General features: G+C 43.8%; 1 long non-coding RNA gene across 3 annotated transcripts in view; it reads left to right on the top strand.

Annotated features, from left to right (window-relative positions):
- Positions 1-25994, top strand: part of LOC102149067 (uncharacterized) — a 314317-nt gene that overhangs the window by 267961 nt on the left and 20362 nt on the right. The window contains exon 10 of one of the 3 annotated variants that reach the window (XR_011439481.1): positions 21728-24054. The exons of 1 other annotated variant lie outside the window; for it this stretch is intronic. This is a non-coding gene — a long non-coding RNA (uncharacterized lncRNA). Of the gene's footprint in view, positions 1-2095; positions 2650-21727; positions 24055-25994 lie in introns of those variants that run through there. One more of the 3 variants, XR_011439482.1, reaches the window with a different exon arrangement.

The raw sequence follows: 25994 nt of genomic DNA, 5'->3' as shown, positions 1-25994 counted from the left end.
CGTACTTTTTCTTGTTCGCTTTCGAATCATAGCAGACACCACTCTGGTCTTTTAAGGGACATAGATAAACAGGGAGGCAGATTCCCTCAGTTTTCTGAGAAGACAATAAAATAAAATAAGTAATTTAAACATGAAGGAGAGAGACTGCAGATTCACGTAAACCACTGTTGAAATGGAACAAACCAGATCAAGCTCCTGTATGCATGCTGGGAACAAAGGATTTAATTAGGAGTGAGTCCACTATTTGAGATTGGTGACAGCAAAGCGGGCACCTCATTAGTTCTCATTTGCCAGAACGAGCCTTGGCTTGTGCCCTCTGGGGTTGTGAACCCTTCCCCGGCAGTTCTGTCATCTTCGGGAACATGGCCCGATTTTTGCATCTCTAGCCATAGGCGGAAGCGTCCTTAGTGACCTCCAGCTGCCCAGGCTGGCCACGACACACCTTCTGTCCCGTGCTACTTCTCACATGTTCCATTTGCATTTGCTCCTCATATAGCTAATTCAACATGCATCCCCTTCTGGTTTGGGCATGAAAACTGGGAAAATGCAATACCTTTCTTCCCTTCAACACGCGAAGGAAACCCGGCTTATTACAGGGGTTTTGCCAAAGCACTTAAACTCTTTGGGAATGAATAGAATTGTTACTTCAAACAATGCTTAAATTATTTAATATTGGGAGACTTGAGTTGGGGGGGAGGAAAATCAAAGTGTCCATATTAAAATGGAAAACAGAGATGGTTTTCAGAAAATGTAAGATGAACAGATGCATGAATGAATGGAGTCAGGAGATGTTGAGGAACCCGCCTGACAGCCTGGCCACAGGAGAATGTTCCACTACTAGAAGGGACTTTGTCCGTGGCTGGGCCCCAGCAGCCAGCGTGCCTGTTCCACAGAGGCACTCAATAGCGACGTTTGCCGAATGAGGGAGACACCTGAGTGATGCTTGGATCTCAAGGACTAAGCAAAATCAGGAAAGAGTTAAGAGAGTGGATGTGACAGTGAGCAGCTGGGAGTCATTGTTCTTGGCAAAACAGCTCAGCCTAAGTGGGATAATGTAGGAAAACACTGGCGTCCTGAAGGGTTAGCACCACACAGCCTGATTTCCAGGCCTTGGCTCATTCAGTATGATCGTAGGAATTTCACTTCCCCTTCTCTTCTCCGAGTCTCAGTTTTCCCCATCAATAAGATTGAATAAGGTGGTCACTGAGAACCTTTGAGCCATGTGATCACACAGAGTTTGGAAAACACAGAAAAGGCCAGGACTCGTGTGGGTGTTTGTGGTGTGGGTCCTGGGGAGTTGGGAGGGAGTGTGGCATCTCTGAAGGACTCCCATCTAATGCCTCCATCCTCCTCCTCCTCTCTGCCCTTGAGGGCATGGGCTCTTTCCCCGGCCTCTGCTTTGCCAGTCTTTTTGAACCCTCGTACCTATGTTCCTGGCAGTGCAGTTGGCAGACACCGTAGGAGTGACACAGAAGGGGCATCTCTGAGCAGAGCAGATGAGGACAGAGAGCACAGACCTCGACACGGTGCAGTGCTGCGCCAAGCCAGAGTCCGAGGGCAATTCGTGTCCCAGCCAGAGCCAGGAAGTGGCAGAGGCAAGCCGCCCGAACACCCTAGGTCCCTCTGGACTCCAACCAGCACTGGAAATTTTCACGAATGCGAAATCCACTTGCCGCTTTACAGGAAAAGCTGACCCCTGGAGCCCTCTTTCCTTCAGCAGTTCCAGTTTGTTTTTCCAGCGGCCTTCTGCCTGAACCATCCTTGCAAACTGCCCTTGGGCGTATGGGGCTAAATCGATGATCTTGTTGAATACCCAGACACTCACACTCACACAAATACAGGAGTGAAATCACACGATCACAAACACCCACACTCTCCCATAGGCCAAAGGACATTTGTGTGCTCCCCAGTCTAGCCCCCAAAATAAATTTCTGGTCATCAAAATGTAAAAAGAACCAAGAAAATTCCAAAGCACAGTCCTTTGCCGCATGAGTGTCTGAATTCAGGCACCATCCTCATTCTATTTCATTGTTGTCATTGTTATTTTGTAAAGTAAACTCATTACAGTGATGATAAACTCATTTTGGTGTTTCAGATTTATTTTTCAAGAATTTCCAAGGAATCCATTATCGAATGGAATCATCTGGCAAAGACTGGAAAATTGTACATAAGTACCACTTTCTGGATCATCGTTCCTGTTATTTATGGTTGTTAATAATGACAAATATAACGATTGTGAACAAACAAGAGGAGTAGTAGAAAAAACATCGGGCTTAGCATCAGAAGCCCTGGTTGGAGTCCTAATACTGACTGTGTGGTCTTAAACAGATAGTGTTACCCCTCGTAGCTTCAGTTACCTCCTTGGTAAAACTGGAATCACAAAATCTACCCAAAAGATTCAAAAGAAACTACCCAGAAAAAGTACCTGGCACCTATGGATATTCAATAACATTTGAATAAACTCTGATTAACCCACGCTCATGCAGAGTTCATTAACCATTAAAGGTTTTGGAGGACTGACTAGCCCTATTTCCCCCCTTGGTTCTGTAGAAGGCTATTGTTCAAGACGACATCTGTGACGCATGGCAAGCTTTTGGTGTGTTCCCTGAATAACCAAATCAAGATGAAACCACATAGTATTTATGTCATTGGGATTACCGATTTTAAAGAAATTAGCATATAATAAAATAGTTTACATGTGAGGCAGTGCTCAGATTTCAGATGACGAATGCAGCCAATTAACCAGAATAATCCAGTCTTCCTGACACAATCATTTCCAGGTATGGAGCCACACCTGCCAAACTCAGAGAAACAGATCCTTTGTAATTTTCCTGGAGCTCCTATACCGACGAGCTGCCAGGGGCAAAGGAAATGCCCTCTGCAGTTCTCTTTAATTCTGTAGCCCCGTATCCATCAAGATCCGAACATCGTCCTTCCCCTCGTTCTCTGCCCTAATCATTTTGCTGGCCAGAGGCTACTGAACCGGACATGACAAAGCTCACTTTTCTCTCAGACACCAGCTGGGCTTTCCTTTGAATTCACTGTCCAACATTTCTGTAGCCTTAATTCTCCAGTCTCCTGTTTTACGTCATAATTAAAAGAATGTCTCGAGAGGATTTTGTCCTGGCTGCAGAGGCTTCCGACTAGACAGCCAGAGAAGCACTTAAGTGGCTTCCTCCTTCCCCTACCTGCAGCCCGGCTCCTGTGTGGGAGCAGGCTGTGACCTGGACAGACACCAAGCTGGCTGGAGGAGTACGTGTGGGGCTTCTTCACTCTGGTAAGGGCAGCTCCCACCTGGAGAACAGGGGCTGCCACACCCTTCTCAGTTGGCAAGAGGTGTTAAGCCCCTTCTCCCCTTCCTTTCTGCCTCTTGGCTCCCTTTGGATGACAATCCAGTTCCTATCCCTTGACAGGGCTGGATCTGACCAGGAAATCTTCACAAAGTGACAGATGAAGTGCAGGGATGGGTAGAGACATCTCCTTCAGGGAAACTCTTGAGTCTTCCTCGATACGGAGGCAGACAAGAAATTCTTTTCTCTGTGCAGTTTTTCAATTTTTTCGAGATGGCCCAGACATACCTTCCTTTAATACATTCCAGAAAATAGCATGGTTTACTTAAAATTTTTGAATTCTTGATTAATGCATAAAAATACATTAGATTAAGTTCTAGAGAAATACAAACAACTAGATATAGTCAGGCATCTGAGAACTTTTAAACATTTACTAAACCTGGTTCAGATCAATGTCATTTTCCTGAGCTTGAGTAGATATATTTCACCTCCCAACCCTGTAATCCTAGCTCAATTACACCAAATGTAATAAAACCCTGACCCTCTATGGTTGGGGCCCAATAACACCTTTTCTTGTGGTTGTTGTTAAAAAAAAAAAAAGCAAAGAACTAGAGAATCCATATTGTGCTATCCAGCTTGACAATCTTAGTCCTTTGCTTGGAAAATCCAGCCTATTCTTAATGTAATTACTGATCTAATTGAGTTTATGTCTACCTTTCTATTATTTGTTTGCTATTTGGCTCCCCTGTTCTCTGCCCTCTTTTGTTTGTATCCTTTCTTGCCTTACACTGGACTAATAAGATATTTTTATTCTATATTTTCTTCTATGAACATATTCTTTTACTACTTTTTAGTAAATTTACTAAACAGATTTGCTATTTATCCTAGAGATTACAACATGCACACTTGATTTATTATGGTCAAAACAGTTTTTGCCACTTCGTTGACATTGCTAGAATGTTCTAATTTTATTACTTTCCTTTGCAAAACATTATTTTTGCCATTAATTTTAGTTTTACATGTATTTTCAAATCTACAAAATATTGCAATTATTGTTTCGAAGAATCACTGTTCATTTATATTTGCCCACGTATTTATTTTGTCCGATGTTCTTTATTTTTTTCTGCATTTCCATGGTCTCATCTGGGATAATTTTACTTTTGCCTGAATAACTCTTTTTGGTATTTCTTATAGTGCACACCCGGTGATGACAAATTTTGTTTTCTTTTAATTTCTAAAACATATTTTTCTTTCAGCTTAAAGTGCAGTTTCACTGGCTATAGAATTCTGTTTGATATTTACAATCTTTCAGTGTTTTAACTGTGTCTCCTGTCTCCTCATTCCATCGTCCCCTGGCTTTATCACTTCTGTTAAGAAGTCAGTTATCATCCTTACTGTTGCTCTTGTGAGGGAATATGTCTTTTTCTCTCGGATGCTGTTAAGATTTTCTCTCTGATTTTGGTTGCCAGCAGTTTGGCCATTATATGCCTGGATATACTTTGTTCTGTATTTATCTTGCTTGGGTTTCCCCGAGCTTTTTAAATCTATGTGTCCTCCATCAGTTGAAAATTCTCAGCTGATATTTCTTCCAATATTGCTTCTGGGCCATTTTCTCTTTTCACTCCTTCTGGGACACCTGTTGTACGTATGTTAAACCTTTTGACATGTTCCACGTGCCTCCTACATGTTTTACATTGGTTTTTTTTCTCCCTGTACCTCAGGATAGACACAGCAAAACACTTGGATCAAAAACATCTCAACTGTTATTAAGCCCATTTATCCAATTCTTAACTTTAGACATTGTGCTTTGAAATTTCTAGAATGTCTATTTGATGCTCTTTAAAAAATATAGATTCAAATCAGCTGTTGAATTTATGCAGACTTTCATCTCTTCTATCCACTTTTTCCACTGTTTTCTTGGAAGTATTAATTGTACTTATTGTAAAGCCATTGGCTGCCAAGTCCAATATCTTAATTGTCTCTGGGTCAGCTTCTGTTACAGAATGAACGTTGTGCATAAAAGGACCACAGATGTTCTGGATGAAACTGACTTCTACCCAAGAGAGGTCTTCCTTTCCTCTGTTAGGTAGAGAGAGTGAGACGATGTTCTCAGTACCATCAGGAATTGAGCCTGCTCCGGGCTGGGTTGCAGTTGCAAAACCCAGTTCACCTCTGATTTTCTCTTGTTTGTCAGTTGTGGGTCCCAGGCTTTGATTGAGCACCTTAGTCTTGAAAAACTGTGGGACATCCAGTTTTGACCTTCATGGATCTTCAGAATAGTTCTTTAGCTTCCCTCTGCACACAGCTTCAAAAGGTGGTGAATGTTTTGGGGCCGGCCCCGTGGCCAAGTGGTTGAGCTCATGGGCTCCACTTCAGCAGCCCAGGGTTTTGCCTGCTTGGATCCTGGGCAAGGACATGGCACTGCTCGTCAGGCCGTGCTGAGGTGGCGTCCCGCATAGCACAACCAGAGGCACTCACAACTAGAATATACAACTGTCTACTCGGGGAACTTTGGGGGGAGGAGAAGAAGGAGAAGAAGAAGAAGAAAACATTGGCAACAGTTGTTAGCTCAGGTGCCAATCTTTAAAAAAAAAAGGCTGCAAATGTCTTGAGGCAGCCCTCCTCCCATTAGAGGTCTTTGTTTCCTTTACTATGTGTGAGATTTCACTCTTCCTTCTCAAAGGTTTCCACCAATTCTCTAGGCTTCCTCATAGACTCAGAGCTCAGTAAATATTCTGTGGGGCCATGCCTTTGAGACCTGCTAAGTTTTCTAACAGGTGATGTCAGGTCCACGTGGCTGTTGAAGGCTTTGCTTGTTGCTCTTTCCTTCTGCCTTCAAAAAAGCAATTCTCATCCCTCAACTAAATTTGTCACATGTCCCCAAAGGAAAAAAAAAAATGACTGATCTTCATCAGATCACCTCGAAATGGTTTCCTCTTTCTGGAATTTTAGTTGATCCAGTTCCTCATTGCTTCCTCTCATCCTTCAAAATTGTGACTTTTTTGGGTAATTTGCATGGCTTTGTCTGTGACAGTGGGAACAATGACCTGCTGTGACCTCTACATCCTGCCCAGAAGAGGCAACATTATTTTCTGACTCATCTTCTGACTGGCTGATTCTAGTCATTGACAATCTATTTTACCCTAATTAAATTTGGGTTCAATATTGTGCCAATAATCTCAAAACTGAATCAGCCCATTTTTTTTTTTTTTTTTACCAATCCTCCACTCTCTCAAAATTATAGCTCCATTATTTTGATAGGCATTCAATCAATATTTAATGCCAGTTTTCTTTCAAACAACTTAAACATCTATTCAATAGCTAACATAAATTGCAAGATAAATTTAGGTTTTTCGTATTTCACAACTGATTATTTTGCTTCTAACAGCTTTCAGGAAAATCTCTGCAGAATAGTGACTATTTGCAACTCTTTTGGACTTTTTATGTATATTTCACCTATAGCTGACACCGTTGATGGGCTAAACTACATGATATGGACCCTTACATTTTTTCATATTGAAGCTTCATCCCTACACCTTAACGTGACTGTAAAAATAAGTGTTGGGTAAAACTATCCGACAGATTAGAGAATACTTTTGAGGGCACTGAACTAGATTCATTTAGTACTTTTACTAAGTGAAATCGTCTTTAGATGAACAAGATGTGTGTGCTGATGCAGTAAGGAATAGAAGGTAAATTATGATTCTGTATACTGACAAAGTGGGTTCATTGTCACAAATTAGAGATGGTCTTGACAGTTGGATCTAGCCCTTTGTTAGTACAGCAAGCCAAGTTCAAAACCAAAATGATCATCATTGGCCAGACTTTTCCAGTATTCAACTGGTTTCTATCAACTCCAAATTGAAGAGTAAGTTATTTAGTTTTGAGGGGCATTTTTGCAGTTGTTTCAACTTGATAGATTCCCTAGGAGTCAGGACATCTCAAATCAGTCACACCATAGGAACATTATTCAAGCTTTATTTTTTTTAACGGGTTGAACAACTGGCTGGAATATTTTTCAAAGCTAAATAATCTTGGCAAAAGGTTCCTAATGAAGCAATTTTTAAAAATTGAGCCCCTTTTGTGTGTTGGAATTTGGCCCAAAGTGTCTGATTGAGGAGATGGCAGATGGTGGGCAAAAGACTCAGAGAAGCTACTCAATCTTTCCTTCAGTATCTGGAGCATTTGGATCTGCTCTCAAACACTTCTGCAAACACCAGCTATTCAGTCCTCAACAACGACTGCAACCTTGACCTGTCTGCTATTCAACATCCAACAAAGGCTTGGCTGACAAGGGAGATTTTTAAATCCTATGGTTGGTTTAAGTTTGCTTGTTTGAAAGAATGAGCATTCTGAGACTCTTTTTAATTGTTGGTTTAGTTAACAGGAACTATGTTGCTTATGCGTTGTAATCTCAAGAAACTCAAGACAAATTTGAACTCTTTTGTTATATTTATGCCGGCCTTTGTGGTCTATGCATCTGTTTTCTTCCTTGTCATGGTCTACATTTTCTTACTTCGCTCTCCATTTTTCTTTGTTCCTGTTTAGCCTTTATTTCACTATATTTGTGCTGTAAGCTACTTCAAATCTTTTTGAGCATGAGGTGGAATATAAATACATCTGTAATCTGAATGTAAATTTCGTTTAGTCTGCTTGTGGTGTTTCCACATCTCTGTGGTCCCAGTCAGTTTTGACTGATGTTCAAATAGTACAGGCATCTGCTCAACTTATCCTTAACTCTAGTCGTAAATACCTGGATAAATTCCCCCTTTTGAATGATAAAGAAGATGTTCTACAACTGTTCTGAGCTTCTAGTTCTCTCAATGCTTCTTTCTTTATGTATTTCTGTGAGAATTTGATGTTATGGGCACTGTGGTTTTGGGGTTCTTTGTTACTGCAGCATAACTTACCCTAACCCTAGTTAATATGTCACCAAATCAATACATATCAAATCTGGAGTCAGGATAGATTTGGTGAATGACCATAGAGATTTGGGGCTAATCATGCTCCAAGGGCTTTATTAACATGAGAGCCTTTTTAAATGGCATTAGATGGGGAATAAAAAATTAAGGTAATACTCTAGAACCTATTAGACTCTAATTCCCTGAGGAGCTATGAGATGAGGACTGACCCAGGCACAGAAAGAACTTGTTAGCAGAAACTGAAGATGCTGTTTTTGTTGAGGCACCTTCCATGATGAAGTCTGGGCCATGAGAAATGATCCTTGGAAACCGGATGTCAAATTTCACCCCAGAATAAATCTGAGGACAAACCTTTCATTTCTGTGCAAGGCCCAACAGCAGGGTGAAGGAGGGAGCCCCATACTGTCCCAGTAGAGGACCAGGGGAGCAGTGTTCTTACCGGGGCACCCACCATGGCAGAAGTGGGAAGCGCTTCCCTTGAAAGACCCACAGGTGTCACCTTGCCATGAGGAGACTGGAACCAAAAAGGACTTGTCTCTGAGCACAGGTGAGACTCCACTGATGTCTCACAGAAAGTACCAAGGGAGGCTTTGAGAAGAAGCTGTGGTCAGGGATCAATGGCAGGTGTGAGAAGTCTATGCAATGCTACTAACGTCATTGGTGAGAGAGTGAAGGTACCTGATGTCCTCCTTTCCCCCATGGCTCTGGCCCATCAAATATAAACACAAAGACTTCAGTCAAATGGAATCAAAACATCAACTTTGTTACCCAGATCATAACACTTCCCGGAAAACTAGGTTGGGGTTGAAGATTAAATGGGAGGCCAAAATTGGGATTCCTATTCTCATCTTTTGAATTGAACTAATTGGCCCCAGTGTGACATGCTTCTCCCACTTTCCCTCCCAGGCGCTTGTGGAGAATCAAGAAAAGAGAGAGCAAAGATCTCATCGCTTGTCTATTTAATGTGCAGATACTGTCAGTGCAAGGCGAGTCCACCACAGGTCAGGAAAGCATACAAGAACAAGACAGTATCTTGCTTTTGAAGCAAAGTCACCTTACCTAGTAGCACAGGCAGTGTGGTCCACCGGCAATCAGACCCTCAGCAATTAGATGAATCACTTCTTTTCTTTAAGAAGAGAGCTAGTAAGGGGTGGAAAGAAGGCCTGAAGAGGTGACAAGAATTCCTCTCTCTATGGGCCAAGGCAATCATTGGGTTAAAAAAAGAGAAACCTTCCTCTTTATATGAATGCCACCTCATTGAGCCCATTGGCGGGTGTGACCTGGCGACATCTGGGCTATATGTAGACAAAAGCAAACCTTTTACACAAAGTGTCTACAGGCATGTCTATAGGGACAGTGGTTACAAGGTATTTACAAGGTCCAGAGGGTTGTGGCCGGTCTAGCTGTGAGCAGCTGCCCAGTGGTGCTGCAGATCTGTTTGCCGTAACCAAGGCCAACAGTGGCCAAGGTCGGCAATTTTGACCTGTGCTTTTCATCTGTTATTTCCCCTCCTTAAACTGGATCCTTTGCAGGTTCCCCCTCCTTAGCTGTAACCTTTGCTCTGAGTCCTTGTGGTGGAACTCTCTGAGTTGTCATCACAGCCATCTCATGGAAGCAAGTCTTCAAGTCACTTTATGGGATTGCTAATGGAGAAAAGCCTTCTGAGCCATATTGTAAGTGCTGACACAGAGGCATAATACAACAAGTGTGGGGGTAGGGAATTATACATGCAATACCATAGGCTCTACACATTTGTAAGGAATACATGGGAGCCTTAAAAAATTCCCCAATCTAAGTCAATGCAGTTGCAGTTACAAGAGCTATTACAAATTTGTAATAGCTATTTGTAATAGCTCTTGTAATAAGCCCTACTGAGAAGCATGCATCCCAGAGCCGATTTGAATTACATAAACTGACACTGTCATCCTGGGGTACAGGAGAGAGCTAGACAGTGATTCAAATTCTCGCCCCAGAAACATTATAGATTACCCTGTATCTTTCAGGGTCACTGGCAAATGGACACAACAAGAGATTATAGATCTACAAATGACAAGAACAGTCTATTACCTCTCGTTATTGGAGAAAAGGAATGAGGCAGGGAGGACGAGGATGACATGAAAGGGTCAGCACAAAGAAGCACTTCATTCCTCTTTCCCTTGTGAAGACTTTATCCCGAGACAACATGGAGTCAGGAGAGATCTTAAAGCAGGGCCAGGTAGATCATCCTGTAATCACAGGCCCTCTGGGACCAGTTCAGTTGACCCCATCTTATCAACAGAATAGTTAAGAGTGGTTTTCTAGGAACTAAGACCCCTTGTCCAGTTCAGGCTGGTTGAGACCACCAACCCATCAACTGGGCCTGTGCAGGTGCCTGATTAGTGACCTTTTTGACCTCCAGAAGCTGAAAGCTCCACCCTCAGATCAAAATGCTGCCATCTTGTGAACATGTGTCCTGTGAAGAGGCATGAAGCTGGACTATGCTTGCGCAGATCAATTACTCCACTTCTCCTTGCCTCCAGTCATCTATCCCCACACTTCAAGCCACCTTGCCCCTAACCCCGAAAATATGCCTGAGTCCCCATTTTCAGGGAGGTGGATCTGAGATTGATTCTCCCGCCTCCTCACTTGGCTGCCTTGCGATCAAATCCTTTCTCTTTGCAAACTCTTCATCTCAGTGATTGGCATAATCGTGCAGCGGGCAAAAACATCTGGTTCAACAACAATCCCGTTGTCTGTGTGAGGAGCACTCTGAACGTGTGGCAGGGTAGAGACTGCAATATAACCAAAGTGAAGTGCTTTAGGTATCTAAATGACCAAAAACATATATTCCATAATACTTCTTTCTCTCAAATTATTTGCTCTTATTGTGTAGACTATTTGCACAACGTCAATCACTTGCTAAACTTAAAAGAACAATTACCAGTTAAGTGTTGTTTTGCCTACTTGAAACCCCAAAGATAAATCTGGCTAATGCTGCCTCGATACAGCCCAGGTATTTATTTGGTTGTCACCATCACCAGTTGATTTTGTTTTCTTTTTATATTTGTTTTTCGCTTCGTTTGGTTTTGTTTCATTTGACTTGTTTTGAGGCTGGCATTCAAGTTCACGAAGCCCATTTCACTGCTGTTTGCTCTCTCTTCACCAGGAGTCCATCTTGCTGAGGCCTGTTCGAGCTCCAGCGCAGGCCCGGGGTCCTGTCCTCTGGATCTCACAGCAGCTGCCCTCTCTTCAGGAGAGTGAAGTGTTAACATTGTCCTGAAGGCCATGTACCTTTCAGGAAGATTAATGGAACTCTGTGTGCAGCAGATAAGCTCCTCTGGGTGGAGCAGGCAAGAGCTAAGCTGTGTCAACACGGCCTAAGGGCAGGAGAAAACTAAATTGATTACTCAGGTTATCTCCACCCTCCCCCTTTGTCTCCCTTCCATTTGCAATTCTCCTACAAATGATGTCTGTATCAATGTGGAGCTAGACAAAGAAGCAAGCTTATGAAGCAGCTGCTTAAAGTGCTAGTCCATACAAGATGCTAAAATGCACCTAGAAAAGCAGCAAAATGGATAGAATTGGATTTCCCAGGGAGAATACACCTCGGAGTTGTCAAGGATTGGGGGAGGGGATGCAGGTGCAAACAGATGATGTGAAACCCCCAAGGGGCCCGCCTGAGTACTGATGATTGCAAAAATTCCTTTCCGTGGAGGGTGGACTTGTTGAGGACATAATTCACTTTCCGAAGAGAGCTTTATGCAAATTGTTTTGTAAGGAGAGAGGCAGGGGGCGTCTGCTGAGGATCTCCTCTTTCCATTCTTTCCCCAGGTAGCAATGACTTTCACCTTTAAAGGAGGGGGCCTGGAGCACTATGCTGCCAGGGACGTCTGCACAGAACTGCATCTCCAGTGTCTTTTCTGCATGGGGGTTTTCTTCTGGCTTCTGAAGTGGATAGGGGCAGTTTTCAGACATCTGCTTTTACTTTCCATGTGGCCATATGGCCTCTGCAAGTTTATCATGACTTCAAAATTCCTCCTTCCCTGAGACACCCCTCGTGGCTAACATCTCAGAAGTTTCTTCTCAGCATTTCCCCTGGTACTTTCTTCTTTCTTTCAGGGTCTCTCTGTTTAAGTGACCTGGAGGTATCCAGCTTCAGGGAGGTTTCTGGCTCTCGCTGATGCAATAAAAATGAGACTAGCCATTTGCTAGCTGTGAGACCTTAAACAAGGCATCTCATGGGCCCCATGTTCTCTTTATGAACACGTCATTATCTCAAGTTATCAACTGTAATTCCCTCAATTATCCACTCTTGCAGGATTGCCATATGAAATCGATAATGTCAAGCTATTAAACAGACGTTAGCTGTTATTAATATACTATGCTACTGTTAATACTGCTAAGAATAATAGTGGTCATTTTGCCAGCATATGGGAATTATCAAAATAACACAGGACGATGACTTAGTAATCTTAGATATGTATATTTTTCTGTCAGAAAATGGTTTCAGCCAATTCAGATTGTGGGTGTTTGGGCAGAAAATAAATAAACCAGACGAGAGAACTTGCTGATATTATAGAAGAGAGATTTTGTACGGATGAACCTGGAGCTGAACAAAGAGTGCTGTTCACGCATAGCTCTGCTCTTCTCTTCTCCTTTCCTTTCCCTACAGCCCTTCATGAACCATTGGTATGGGCTGAATGTTTGTGTCCCTCCTCACATTCATAGATTGAAACCTAATCCCCAAGGTGACAGTATTTGGAGGTGGGGCCTTTGGGAGGTGATTAGATCATGAGGCTGGAGGCTTCATCATGGCCTTAATGCCATTATAAGAAGAGACAAGAGTGAGCTTGCTTGTCTCTCTGCTCTCCATCAGTCATGTGAGGAAATAAGGAAAAGATGGCTGTCTGCAATCGGGAGGAGCCTTCAGCAGACAGTGGATCTGCTGGCACCTTGATCTTAGACTTCCCAGTCTCCAAACGTCTGTTGTCTAAGCTGGTAATTTGTTTCAGCAGCCCAAACTGACTAAGATGATGGCCGTGTGCTATAAAATGTCATGCCGGAAGATATTTTGGCTGGTGTTTGGATCTGCAGCACAGCACAGATGCCTTGGGCAGAGTCCCTCTCCCCAAATCCTCCTTCCCTACCTCTGCGATGGATGAATTTTCTTCTGGGGTTCATGTACTCCTGGCAGGTGAATATGGGTGATCTGCCATCCCCTTGTGGCCATGCAGCCACAGATATACAAAAGGAAGGGGGGCATGATTGTTGCGCCACCTCATGTTTGATGGACTAGGGTGTCCCCAACTGAGGACAAATCACAGGACAGGAGAATGAGGCTCGTGAGAAGCAGCTTGCTCCAAGGGAAGAGTCAGTTTGGACTTACAAACTAGACACTGCACCAAGGTCTGCATCCTGAGAAGGAAGTCCGGAAAACAGGTCCAATGTGCCACCTGAGCTGGAACTTCCAGATCCAAGTGGGCACATGTGTCCTGTGGACACGGGCCAGGTGAGCGAATGATATAGTTATTTCACTATAAACACCGCCATGCTTTGAGGCTCAAACAATGAAGAGAAACACAGATAGGCATTGTCTTTCTCATTGCGTGAGGGCTGTGAGAGGGGCCTCCGGCTTTGCTGTCTCAGGTTCACCATCATTTGACATGGTAGATCTCCTGAGTAACTGTCACCCATGAGCATCTGAGCTCTTTCCTTGTTTGTAGGAGATTGGCCAGGATGGATTTGCCTTCACAGAATATTCTCTGAGATAGTAGGTCAAAGAAATCCTGGAAAGAGCCTGGAATTCTAACTAGTAAAGACGATGCACTTTCAGAGCATTTTGGCTTGGGTGTAAATATACGTGAGATCAATTTGAACTTGTCATTTGAAGAAATCTACAACATGAGGTGACCAATTCCTCAGTTTGCCCAGGACTGAGGGTTTCCTGTGATGCAAAACTTTCCATTTAAAACTGGGAATATAACATAACTGCAACATACCAATTATATACATGCATCTACCCACGAAAATAGATGTAGATAGAGCAATAAAAGTAACCAGACTCCATATGAAACTATGCATCCCTCAGTCACACAGGGAAGGTCCTCCTGCTCTTTGACTTGTCATGTCTTGGACTTTACCTGAATTGAGGAAAAATTCACCCAAATTCTCAAGTAGGCCAGTCCAGAGGGCTAAGTTGCAGAAAGGTAGATGGTCTATCTGTGAGCCAACTTGGAGAAAGATGGATTCCACAGAGCAAAGAATAGGACTCGTTGTGCAAAGTCTCTAGCACCTAGAATGGGCCTCTCTGCCTGCACTCCACAGCTTTTCTTCCTCTAGGCAGGATATGGCAGAGTGGATTCTTTCCAAAAAGAGGAAAACAGAGCCCCCCAGAGAAACAGGTCTCCATTCAGAAAAATGAACATTTAAGAAATTTTTCTACACAGCCTCATTCAGAAACTCTCCAAGAGACTGGCTGATTCTCACCCTTGTGAAACCATCACTATGAAAGTTTAATGCAGCACCCTAAAAAAAACCTCCCGTTTCCAAATTGAGCAGTTTATCTTGTAGGAGGCATTTTATTTTCTTTTCATGCTGGACCTAAATTTGGCATCCTATGGAAGCTTTACTGCATGGCATTACCTGAGAGCTCAGCCAAATATCCCAATTCAAGAATGGCAGCTGGGAAAAGCTGAATGAATGGGCTATTTTTTTTCCTTTCATTCCTTCCCTTGACTCCATATGTTTCTCAATTTCTGCCTCATAAATTTAATTAAATAAATGTTTTAAAATATGGAACATGGAGAATGTGAGAACTTGGTAAATACGAGAAAAGCTTCTAAATCTATGGAGATGGCATTTGTGGGCCTATGCTGTGTGTTTAGGAAGAGAGGTATTGCAAAGCCTTCCTAGTGAAGATGAATTCGGATTCTTGTGGAAGAACAGAAAATTTTGGTATCTAAATGTGGATGTAAAGAAACCCTGGGGATACGGATAGCCCTAGGAAATACTATTATAAGCTTGCAAGTGTGTTTGTGGGAATGAGAATATTTCTGTAATCTCTTTATTGGATGAACTTCAAGGGAAGGAGGAGGGAGCAAACATGCTTTGCATATTGACTTGGTATTTCCTAGAGACATGTGTTGGCTCCCGCAGCAGTACCAGATCACCAGGAATGAGACGTGAGCATATTTTGGAGATGGCTAAGACAAAGCTTCAGGGCAATATCTCAAAGTTGTCGATGCAAAATAACCAATAACCCTTCTACAGATAAAGAGAGAGAAAGTGAGTCTTGCTTGAGCCAAACTTGGGATTATAACCTGAGAAGGCCTTTTCCAGAAAGAAAGAAAGCATTCTGGAGAAGCGTGGTTTTCAGTATACTCTTATACCTTTTTAGAACAGAGACTATACATTAAACACACCCAGGATACATATTCATCAAAGTTTCAAAGAGGTAATCAGTTGCAAATGATCGACATGACCCTGATGTAGGGAAAGGAGTATGAATATAGGCATTATCAATAGGGCATTACTGGCTTTGTAGGAGGGGAAGCATGCATTCTTATTTCAATGGTTAAAGCTGAATCAGTTTTGAATCAGAAGTTACTCCATATAACCCAATGTGTGAAAATCTCTTGTCAAAGTGAAACCCAGAAGAGGAAATGAAGCTGGTGCTCTAAATTGACGCTAAAGAAAAAACTAACCCAAGTATTCTTTGATTATGTGTTCTCAGGCCAAACAATAAAAGAAGTCTAAACAATTCTTGTTCTGTAGAGTGAGGCTTGCTTGCTTTTCGCAGAGGCATGGATTAACAATTCTGAAACTATTCTGTGTAAATTCTAGTAATGAACCAATAAGTAAATGTATTATAGACAAAAGGAGCCAGTATTCTTATGTCCAGAAAATGGAGCCATAAATATAGTAAAGAGAAAAGATAGGATAAATCCAGTGGTGTTAGATTAGAATTGGAGCTTTCAGTGTGAATTCATGGCATTTATCACATAGATAGAAACAAAGAGAGAGAGATCAATGAATGTGGATGTAGATATAGAGGTGTGCATGGGTGTAGAGATAGGTGTGTGTGTATATACTTACATCTATTTCTTAGCTCTGTCCTCTTAGGGGCCTAAACCAATGAACCCCTGTAGCAATGAGCACACCTGTCTTCCAGATCTTGGTTTCTAAATACCATTCTCTACTAAAAGGAATTAGGGGGTCTTTGAAGAAGTGACTGATTCCATGGCTAGGAGGAAAGTAAAAGATGAGTCTAGAATAGCTTTTTGTTTCATGAAGTCAGAAGATGCCCAAAGAATGATGAAGTAAAGTCCAAGGGACACAGAAACCAGCTTGTAGGAGATTCCACTGGGAAGTTCTGAGACAATCTGGACATTGGCAGGCAGAATGGGGAGCATGTCTCTAGACAGTAAGCCTTTTCAAACTGGTCTGTAGGACCTCACTGAGCTCATTGACCTTTGAAGGGCAAAGTATCTGAATTTTTCAGCACAGATTATGTAAACCTAGACAAAGACACGTCACACTATTTAATGGACTGTGTTAAAAGCCTACCATTTAGGATGATATATTGGGTGTGGAGTAGGGTCTGTCCCCTGCCAGGGACACTAGTGATTTCACCCGTGTCCAGACTGATCTCTGAAGTTGAAGACAAGCAGAGAAGGTCCTCTATAGCCTCAGCAAGCCCATCAGCTTGGAGGGACACTGCTCCCCTCAGGGGGAGTGATGCCCATCTCTGTGTCTCCTGAGGGGCTTTGAGCAGTGCAGTGCACATGAAGAAACTTAAAAAATGTTTGTTGAATGAATGAATGAATGAACAAATAAATGAATGGGGAAAGTCATGGATAAGTCTTACAGTAGTCATCGAGGGGACCTAAAAATAAAAAAGTGCCTGTTTCAATCTAATTTTACTTGAATAGTAAAATGTATTCTTTTGGAGCCTGAAGATATTCATAAGTCTTTGTATCCCTGTTCTTCAGTTCTAACTTCCCTTGCGTTTATGAATGATAGAGAGCATGCTCTATGAAATACAACCTGCGTAAATGCTTCCTGAATTCAAACATTATGTTGCTTTGTGATTCCCTCCACTTGGGATTCCAAATGACCCTAAGTGGATTTGCTGAGGGCCTTGGATAGCTGGAGAAGCGAGGAGACAAGAAGCACACACACCATACACAAGCACACGTACGCCAACAACATAAACAGACACCTAACAAGAAACAGCTGTGCAGAACTATTTAGTAAAAGGTTGAGTAGCTGGAACCAGCAGGATGGGGTGGGAATGAGTTCAAACTCCCCCCATGAGGCCTTCCTAAGGCTTTGCAGGAGGGCAAGAACAAGGTCTGGAAAGTGAGGAAATGGAATGGCTCGTCCTGTCCTCAGTGTCTCAGGCCCTGCTGACTCCCCACTTCTGCTCAGCCTTGCAAGATTACACACTTTTATTTATGTAACATTCAGGCAGAAGAGGCCTGGAGCACCCTGGGGGTATTAACCAAGAAGAAAGACAAATCAGATTTGACCAAAGGAAAGAGAAGCCACAGACATCTGCATGGGAATAAGAAGGATATCACATACCACTCTACCTGGCCTCATTCCAGCTCAGGAAAGACAGTGGACAAATGACAAAATTTATAGTGCATGGAGGGTTGAAAGGCAAGACTTGCAGCATTCAAGTCTCAGTTCCCGACGTGACAATGATCTTTATACTCCCCCCAAATCCCTTGTCTCCCAAGGAATCTGGTTTGTCACTAAATAGCATCTCCTCAGTCTCCTCCACGTTCTTAAGTGGGGTAGTGGCAAAGGCATGTCTTTATTTTGAAGGTGAGAAATTTACATTAATTTAGTTAAAGTGGGCTCTTCTGAGGAAGAGCATACTGTGCAATCACAGATTTCTAGAACTGGAAGGATCTTAGAAACCACATAGTCTAAGCCTCTTATCATACAGAGAAGAACATTGAAACATGGAAGGAGGAGGGAATTTTCCCACTGTCCCAGAGAGACCTTGCAGAACGGGCGCTGTGAACAAGAGCTAAAGACCCCAATCCCAGCCCTAAAAAGGTTAGGAGATACACCTCGGCTTGCCATCTACACAACTGAACCCTCTTTCTTTCTTCTGCTCTTCGCTGGTCATCCAAAAGCATTCAGCTTGATCGCTCATCTCAGTCATCTCGTACATCTTAGCCAGATCCAATTCCCATTTAGCAGTGACAGGAAGCGATGCCTATTCCATCTGATTGTCTCAGTGTCGTCAGGACTCTGTGGGTTTGACAAGAGGGATTCCAATGCAGTTTCAAACAATGGTGGCATGGTTGAGAGAGGCGTGTAATTCCCAAAGTGCATGAGCGGTGACCGCGTGTCATGATGGTTTAATTTGGAAATTCAATACTGGCTCTGGCACTCTACAGCAGGGTGAGCTTGGACAAGATCCTTGCTGCCTACCTCATAGGATTTAAGAGATAATACGTGTAAAGCACTTAGTACAGTTCCTAATGCATTAAAATAACCACCATTTATTTGAAATGTAGTAACAGGACAGTAGTACTACTTTGAAACAGTAGTAACACTGTTTTAGCACTTATGTTTCTAGAATAAATCTAAGCCAATATTTCAGTCACTTTTAAATGCCAATATGTTTGGGAGCTTGTCCTCTGCCATCAAAGCCATACGAAGATCCTTGGGCTAGCCTACTGGAGGACAAGAGACAGGTAGTCCCGTGGCCCCCATGGCCCTGACTGGCGGCTCAGCAACTGCCAGGCCACGTGAATGGGGCTATCCTATCTTCCAGTCCCCAGATGACTCTCTAGCTGATTGCAGATGTATAAGCAAGCATGGAAGGATCAATTGAGCTGGCCTCAACCAGAAGAATTGCTCGGGTAACCCAGAGAACTGACTTAAATGGTTGTTGATTTAAGCCATTAATTTTTGAGATGATTTGTTATACAGCCAAACTTATTGGTACTTTGCCCCTATGTGATCATGCCCCAAAGGAATGAGAGAGAAATATGTAAAGAAGATGCCACAAACCCTCCATTAGCAGAATTCTTTTTTCAGCAGAGAGGATGATTTTGCATGGAGTTATCCCCACTCTCCCCCATGGCCCCTCCTTTTCTGTTAAGGACAGCAATCTGTGACCCCAGAATGGAGACTGCTGGTTGGGTGTGGCTGGGGACCAGGATATGACCTGGACTCATTAACACCATGCTCTAACCAGTTGAGCCAGTTGGCCTGTCTCCATTCTCCTGGAAACTTTTACCACCCACTGTCTCCCAGACTGGAGCACCCCACCCATTAGTGTTCCTTGAGAAACAAAGATGCATGTGAGCACGCAGTGGAAACACCAGGCAATGAAACTTGGCAAATGCTTGCTTCCCAGCACTCTTGTGTTGGGGTTCCATGAGGGCAGAAATGCCACCCTGGAGTCACACGTTCCAGGAAGGCCTCGCTCCTGGCTACAACAGTCTCCCATGGGGATGTCTCTAGAAAGAGAAACTCCGCCTACTCTAGAAACTCATTCTCACCTCCCCAATCCTCTCCGGGAAAAGGTTCTTACTCATGTTGTTATTTTAATCTCTTTTCTTTATCTCAGTCCTGGGCCGTATCAGGAGCGAATTTCACTAGCATTTAACATTTCAAAGAAAAATATCTTTTGATTTGAACATGTCTGTCAAACCCTCCGATCCCCTTCTTTTTTACGAGCACGTCAGGATGAGGGAAGAACTAAAAATGATGTGCTCAGACAGGTCAGTTTTATATGGTTCAATTCATTGTTGCATGTTCCACCTGCTTCTACCCTTGTTTCTTGTGGGATCCTCATCTCTTGGGCTCTTAAAAGAAATGGGATATATCAGAGGGTGAGTTTGGCAACTGCTCCAGGACCCACCTTCTCTCTCCTAGCACGCTCATGCCTCGTTATGCTTGTCTTCAACTCTCCGATCCTAGACACTCTGGCTGCCATCTGATGAGCCTGCCAACTGCCTCAGCTCTCCCATCCGGCTTTGGTCTCCGTTCGTTCATCTCTCTGATTTTAGCATTCTCCCCTGAGCAGGTGAGAAGCTCCTGCACTTGCCCTTAGTCTCATGGAGCATCACCCCAGCTCAGTCAGGCCCCACACACCACCACTGAATTTGTAGCACTCGGGGACAGTCCCCACTGTCTAGTCCTCAAATCAGTCCACCTTCTCCAAAATCAATGTCTCTAAGCTATAACTAATACTCAGATTTCCACCATTAGAGATTCTTTGCTTTAAGTGCTGGGCCAGAAAACTTTTCTGTTAAGGGCCAGATAATAAATATTTAAGGCTTCACATGCCACATTTGGTCTCTGTCACATCTTCTTGTTTTCTTTTTATGTAAACCTCATTCTTTGCTTGAGGGCTGTACATAAACAGGTGTGATCTCGGTTTGGCCTATTGGCCATGGTTTGACAATCTCTCCTTTGAATTAAAGCAGTCTAGTCTTAAAACACAAATATCCCTGGAAATGATGAGTAACCAGCAACTCAGTGTGTTAGGTCATTCTTTCTAGTTCCAACTGGATGCAACCAGGTTTTGAATAAGGGATGAGAGACACAGGAATGCTTCAGGTCAATACGACTGTATGGCCAACAGGAAGACAGGAAATTCTGGGAGCTTTGGGCAAGAGGAGGACAGAGTAGGATGCTGAGTCAAAGTGTCTACATGCGACAATGGTTGCAGGCTGGGGATGATAGTCAAATATGTAACAGCTGGTAAGGTGTGGGTACTGCCCAGAGGAAAAAGACATCAGGCTGGGTCAGAGTCTGAGGTTCCTGTGCACCAGGTGTTAATACTTTAGCTGCAGGATCACGGAGTGGTCCAGACTCATCTTAGGGGTGGGGCTGGGAAGTGAGAGAGAGTGTGTATTATAAGGCCTAAAATTCCATGTGCTGCCTTGACATCTTTCAGCTTCACAGTGCTCCAAAGGTGTAACTGTGAGTTTTCCTGCTCTCACTAGCTATGCTCCACCCTCAGCAGGAAAGTCTCCCCACCTGGCTGGCTCCTCTATCAACCAGACCAACTGCACTCTGCCTGGTCCTCAACCTAATGAGCTTTAGTTAGTTGCCCGCCAATTCACAAAAGTATTCAAGCAAACCAATGGCATCCTCCTGTGGGACCCAGGAGGCACCCCAGCCCCTTGTTACTATAAAACCTGCCTTGCAGAGCTCCTGTTGGTTCACTCTATTCCCAAGTGCCACCTCCATGTGGCCCTGCAAGGCGTGTGTGTCCTCCTCCCCTGGGCTGTGAGTTTATGTGACTAATAAGCTGCTGTCAGTCTTATATTCCCAATTTTGGGTGTCATACATCTCATACTATTTGGGGAGAGTGGGAATGCCCCTCTCACAAATGGGGCTAATAGGAGGTGATCAGAACTAGGTGTCACTCTGGATCCTTGGGACAGTATTAACCAACCAGTAAAGAAGTATCTTAATTTTAACAACAAATTCAGCTGTATTTGAACAACTGGTAGGGTTGTGATGTAATTTGAAGTCCTTGCTACTCTGCTTCTCTAGATTTGTCTTATTGGACAATGCCACTCTTCAGTGAGGGAGCCTGAACTGATGCCAGTACTTCAGAGGTGGCTTGGCCAGAATGCAGGAGAGAGGCTGCTACATTTCGTTCTAAAGTGTACACTGTTCCAGGGGGCTGGCCCAGCGGCTGAGTGGTTAAGTTCGCGCACTCCATTGCAGGCGGCCCAGTGTTTCGTTGGTTTGAGTCCTGGGCACGGACATGGCACTGCTCATCAAACCACGCTGAGGCGGCGTCCCTCATGCCACAACTAGAAGGACCCACAATGAAGAATATACAACTATGTACCAGGGAGCTTTGGGGAGAAAAAGGGAAAAAATAAAATCTTAAAAAAAAAAAGAAGTGTACACTGTTCCAGACATCTCTGCAAGGAAGCAATGGTCAGGTTTCCACCCCATTATGACTACAATTCTTGTGTTATTGAGAATGAGAAAGGGTGAGTAAGGTCATCCTGGAGTCTCAGGACCAGAAAGGAACTCATGGTCATCCAAGGCAGTCCCTTCATTATACAAAAAGGACACTGAGGCCCAGGGATAGGAATTGATTTGTGCAAGGTCATTGGGGAAAAGGTGCTGGAGAGAGAAACAGCAAGGAGAAAACAGGAGGGGAGAGGGCAGGTATGAAAATGCCAGATGGGAAATTTGTTGTGTGCCGTTTATGGTTGCCCAAGAATGAGGAAGTGAAATGAGAGCCCCTTGAAGAGCAAACTTGTCAGCTGCTTGGTTTCTACCACCATCCAGAAGTAATTGTTTCAGTAAAAACAAACAGAAATTGTGAATAAAAGACATTGACATCATTGCCATTATTAGTCAAATTTGCAGATGTACTTATGTTAACTTACTTGACATAGTTACCTACTCTGAGATAAGGCAGGATGCAATGCCTTGATTTTTATTAGCACCCCACCATCATCCATTCTGTGACTTTTGCAAGTTACCCAGAAGACAGATTCTGACTCCAGGACTCTGGTAAGATTAATGTCCTCTTTCAAAGATGGAAAACTTAATTCCCTCTGGATGGGTCTTACTCTTTTAGCTCAGTAGGTTGCTCTGTTTTAGTGAAATTCAGAGGCTTTTACTGAAAGAAGATACTGGATTCCAAGTGCAGGCAGGCATCACGAAGAGTGCTCCCAACTAAGAATTGGAAGAGGTGGAGTCTAGCCAAGGGTTTGCCCCTCACCAGCTGTATGATCTTGGACACGTCAAGCCTGTCACTATAAAGCAAGGAGTCTGGACCAGATGACGCTAAGATGCCAGCCCGCCCTGCCATCCCGAGGTTGGATGGTGAGATGGACTTCCATCCCCGTCAGCTGGCGAATGGGTGTGAGCTCACAGGAGGCAGTCACAGGGAGGCTCCAGATGGAGCATTCTCGCTAAGGCGTCAGAATACAGAAGAGTCTCCTGACCCCCAGAAGTTGCAGTGAGCGGCCAGGGTGAGCCGTGGGACATTTTTCTCAGGAGTCGTCCAAACAAACGACTATCTCTTGCCTTTAAGACTCGCGAAAAATAGAAATATTTAATAACACGTTCTACACGCAAAGATAAGGGGGAAAACAGGCACTTCCTATCCTTTACTTTATGGTGGAAGAAGTGGATGAACGCTACCTCAGCCAGGTGGTCAAGATGAACACCAAGAGGGGTAAGTCATATCGATAGTGTGTACCTTTGATATGAAAATGGCCCCGCAATTCTGTAGCTTTCCTCTTCAAACCCATAGCTCCAGCCTAACCAAGGAAAGACATCAGAGAAATCCCAACTGAGGGACATTCTGCAAAATACCTGACTGGCACCCTTCAACGCTGTCGAGGTCATCAAAAACAAGGAAAGGCTGATAAACTGTTACAGCCAAGAGAGCCTAAGGCGGCATGACAACTAAATGTAATGTGGTGTCCTGGATGGGATTCCCCAAGAGAAAAAGGACATTGGGTAAAAACTAAGGAGATCTGAATAAAGTATGGACTCTTATTAACAATAATGTATCAATATTGTTTCATTAATTGTGACAAATGTACCTTACTAATATTAAGATCTTAATAGTAGGGGAAACTGTGTGTGGGGTTTATGAGAATTATCCATCCTATCTTTGCAACCCTTCTATAAATCTAAAACTATTCTAAAATGAAAAGTTTATTTAAGAAAAACAAAATGCAGAACAATATGCTTTCTATGTTCCCATTTATATTTTTTTAAAGAGAAACTCGGAGGCAGAAGATTAGAAGGAAGAAAAAAAGGGAGAATGAATGAACTTCTCTAGAAAGAAATATACAAAATGGAGAGGAACTCAATAGATGAGACTTTTACTATATTCCTTTTTGTACATTTTGATTCTTGCTCCATGGGAATATTTGATCTAGCTTTAAAAAGTTATTAAATATAATTAGTATAATTCAGTATTTAATATTTAATGTTATTTAAAAAAATAGAGACTCCCAATAAGCATCATCCTCCATGGTGACGCAAGAAGGGAGGGCATGAGCTCAGGGGCTCCCTACAAACTTGAGCTTGTGAACCTAGCTACAAGGTGCCTGTGTCCCTATGGCAGGTGCTTCATGCAAAAGAAAATTAACGTGTGGAGCAAGATGCCAGAAAAGGTGATAGAGACAAGACAGAGAAAATGTGACAGTGGCAGAGACTTGGTGAGATCAAGACATTTGCAGTTCAGCATCTGAAGAAGGGAGTTGAGGGACCAAGGGGGCAGGAGACTCTTTTATCTGCTACCAGAAGCTTTGCTATGAATAGCGGCAGAGCACTACAAGACCAGCCTGGTTCTGCTGTGCTGAACACAGGGTCCCTAGGAGTCCAATCCACCAGATGGCACCAAGAACAAGAAACGTCACTGACCGCCTTCTTGCTGCTGCTCCCCAACCCCCACCAGCCAGGTGCCTCCAGAAGGGCTTGAGGGCAGTGGCCTCAAGCTTTCTACTCACCCAACTCAGTTCAAGCTGGACAGAGTCTGTCCACAGGTGTCCTAATCCACCAGCCCCACCACCACAGGCCTTTTAAATTCTCCAAAGAGCACTGAGGCTGGAAGGCCAGGTTTAGGTAGAACTTACAGACTTCTCAGAGCACCCTGCCATCATAGCGTGGTTTGTGGCTAGCTGCCCTCAGCCCCAGCCCCTGGCCCTGGCTCCTGGATTCCCCAATTTCTGTTTCCTGTCTAGGTTCCTTCCCACATCTTGCAGCCACTCGTGTAGACACCCCAGTTCATAGTTTTGATTTCTGTTCCTGCTTCCCAGAAAGAGTTGCCCATTGGCCACCACTGAGTGAGAGGCACTGTCCTCCCTCAGGAAGGGAATTCTGGGGTCCCTGTACCCAGAACATGGTCTAGAAGGCGGAGCACCCGCTCCAGGGTGGCATGATCCCATGACCTTGCAGATTCCTCCTGCTCTGCGGAGGGGCTCAACCGGGGAGGGGGGGCGAGAGTGGTGCCCTCTGAAGTAGGGGGCGCAGGGCAGGGCTCCTCTTGCCTGAATCGTGTTGTGAACTGAATTGTGTCCCCCAAGATTCATTCAAAAGAGGTTGAAGCTCTCATCCTGAATGTGAGTATATTTGGAGATAGGTCCTTTAAGGGAGTAATGAAGGTTAAGTGAGGTCATCAGGGTGGGGCCCTGATCTGAGAGGACTGGTGTTCTTATAAGAAGAGGAAGAGACATCAGAGATCTCTCTCTTTGTGTGCTCAGAGAGAAAAAGCCATGTGAGGACACAGTGAAAGGTGGCTGTGTAGAAGCTAGGGAGGGAGGTCTTACCAGAACCCAACACTGTGGGCACCTTTATTGTGGACTTCCAGCCTCTAGAACTATGAAGAAGCAGATTTCTGCCACGTAAGCCATTCAGTCTGTGATAATCTGTTATGGCAGCCCAAGTAGACTCACATCCCTGAGAACGAGAGCAATCCTGTGTGTGGTCACCCCACTCTTAGACATGCTCTCAGCCTTCCAGGTGGTATGAAGGAAGGAAGCTTAGATTAAGCAAAGGGAGGGTAAGAGGAAGAAGAAAGAAAGCTGATGGCTTCAGAGCGTGGAACATTGCCAGGAAGATGGGGCCCGTGGAGCTCTCTTCCTCATTCCACGCCCATTTAACAAGAATGTGTTGAACTCCCACATGTGCCAGGAATTTTCTGAGGCAATGGAAATGCAGTTTGAACAAGATAGAAAGGGTCCCTGCCCTCAATGGACCTACTTTCCAGTAGGGTCACTGGGTGGTGGTATCAAGATGCCCTCTTAAATTCTAAAGAGATGGATGAGCAGCACCC

Source organism: Equus caballus, chromosome 6, assembly GCF_041296265.1.
Source record: "Equus caballus isolate H_3958 breed thoroughbred chromosome 6, TB-T2T, whole genome shotgun sequence".
Lineage (NCBI taxonomy): Eukaryota > Metazoa > Chordata > Mammalia > Perissodactyla > Equidae > Equus > Equus caballus.
This window is presented reverse-complemented; position numbering and strand designations above follow the sequence as displayed.